The sequence below is a fragment of the Penaeus japonicus genome, unplaced genomic scaffold, assembly GCF_977035675.1.
Source record: "Penaeus japonicus unplaced genomic scaffold, GWHDUDI00000001_assembly GWHDUDI00000016, whole genome shotgun sequence".
Taxonomy (NCBI): domain Eukaryota; kingdom Metazoa; phylum Arthropoda; class Malacostraca; order Decapoda; family Penaeidae; genus Penaeus; species Penaeus japonicus.
Window position 1 is genome coordinate 15,438,650 of NW_028234418.1, and position 2,500 is coordinate 15,441,149.

The 2,500-nt window shown below is 32.1% G+C and overlaps 1 protein-coding gene across 2 annotated transcripts in view; it reads right to left on the reverse strand.

The window, feature by feature from the left end:
- LOC122253702 (obg-like ATPase 1) overlaps positions 1-2,500 on the reverse strand; it is a 57,264-nt gene that overhangs the window by 48,150 nt on the left and 6,614 nt on the right. The gene's annotated exons all lie outside the window — the stretch shown is intronic.

Consider the following 2,500-nt stretch of genomic DNA (forward strand, 5'->3'; position numbering starts at 1 on the left):
ATCTGAACTGTGTTTATGCAGTTAATAAATAATTTGTGTGAAATTCCTCTGTATTCAGTCTTGGCACAGTGATTGCTGCTGAGGCAATGAAAGAGCACAGCATTATTAAAGGATGGTATACGAAACCATGAAGCATAATAAAAAATGCAGTGGCACAGATCAATTTCTCAATAGCAAAACATTTAATAGCTCAATTCTGAACCATGTTGCAATAATTTTGCAATTGCAGAATACCTTACAAGGCACTGATATGATTTTGCAACCAACAAGTACAAGTGCACTTGGGACGCTTTTACCATCATGACCAAATTAGAAAGATTTTCCATAAAATCTGAAGATCTGTAAACAGTGATGAATATATACATTCACCACTGTTCATAAAAAATAAAATTCATCATCATTCACAGCAGTTTAATTTCAGGATTCCCATTAGGAATGCAAGCACATTGCAATTCTGTATCTATCTCCCTAGAAGGTGCATGGGCTCCCCTTCCCGAAGTGGAAATCCTTCCTTATCTCCTCCAAGTTTTCAAGTGAGAGCACGTGACTGCCAACCAGTCAGAACTTTTCTTTTCTTTTACCCATTGATGCTTGGAGTGCATATATGCATGCACTGTCTACTATGATTTTCTTTTGTCATCATTATTGTTTTTACTCTTATTATCATTTATTTTTTATATCAAGATTTCACCTTATCATCATTGATTGAATTTTCAGAAATACAAATATTTATTCTTATTACTATTATTTGCTATGGGCCTTATAACAATGACAATTAAAATGTTAACAATAATGAACACGATGACAATAACAATGACAATGTATATAATGATAATGATAATGATAATGATAATGATAATGGCAATGATAATAACAACATTGATAACAGTAATGATAATGATAATAATAATAATAACAGTAACAATATTAATAACAAAAATAGCAATAATAACAGGAAAAAAAAACTTTCTCCTCCCCAAAATTCAAGGCACTGGAGTCTACAGGTGAAGTCAGGTATGACTGATAACTGACCTCTTGGTAACTAAACCTTTCTGTAGAAAGAAAGAAAGAAAGAAAGAAAGAAAGAAAGAAAGAAAGAAAGAAAGAAAGAAAAAAACATACTATAACACAATCATAGTGGACTGTGCATGTGCCCAGTCTCAATGGTTAAATTTTCCAGCACTCCTCATTTATGATTTCAATAAAACAAACTAAACTGATGCATGCAGTAAGGTGCTTTGCCGATGGGTGCACACTGACTTGGGTTGTATTGCGTATGGATAATTGAAGCTTCTCTGTCAACAATGGCATGTAATGCCTCCTATTGGATCCTGGATATACCCCCTATATTTCTCATGCTTACACTGTGTTTTGTACCATTAGATCTTTATATACAATTCATTGTTGTAGTCTTGTAATTGCCAAATAATTGCTCTACTTACGTTTTAATTTCTGCTCATTTCTGTCCTTATTACAGTCTTTTTTACAGTTTTCAATTAATCTGCAAGGGCAACATAGCTCAATCATCTGTCCTCTTTCATTGTCAAGTTCTCAACATATCCAGCCCTCATTTTCTCAGTAGCTAGCCCATCTGTCTCAAATGCACTCATCTGAGAAGTATAATGACAGTAGGTGGCCTTGAACTTTGCACATGCCAGAGTAGAACCTTTGCTGTCCACAGATTTTTTATTTTCTTGCTTATTATCATCATTGTTACCAATCTTAATTTTCTACCATTATCATATTTTTGCTATGCTTAGCATGTTTAAATCCTGTGGGTACCAATTAAAATAAAATAAAAAGTGTGTAGCAAGTCAACATAAATATGGTATATATATGGAAATGATAATTCTTATGAATTCAATGACAAAGGTATTGCAAAAAATAATAATTATAATAAAAAATAACGGTATTAAAACTAGAACAGAGGTTTACTAATACCTGTTTTAAGAGTATGACCATATGTTGGTTTGCATTCCAAATGCATTGTCCAAACATTTTCTCTGCCTTTCAAAAGGTCAAATCTACATAGTATAGAGAATTTTCTATGGCATTGATATGGCAGAAATGGTGAATGTAATATAAAGTAATATAAACATATATATATATATTACCTTTTATTCAGTTCATTGCTATAACTTTTTAAAATAAAATATTACTCTACTGTTTCATCATCAGTAAAGTTCCCATCGTCTGTTTTGTAGCCTGCTTCAGAGGTGAAGTATATTCTTTAATTTCTTATCATATAGTTATTCACACGTCCTGGTTTTAAATTATATCATTACCATAGCTCTTACTTTGTTTCTCTGTAATTACTATTGCTCACTTATTCAATGCCCTCTAACTGTTTTCAGTGAACAACTATTTTTGCCAAAATACATTTAAACTTCTTTCTGTGTAATTTACAAAATTCCCTATGCTAACTAATTCAATAGTTAATACATTGTAGCTCTGCGCATGAAATACTGACCAAACAAACAAATATCATCTTCTGCCACCA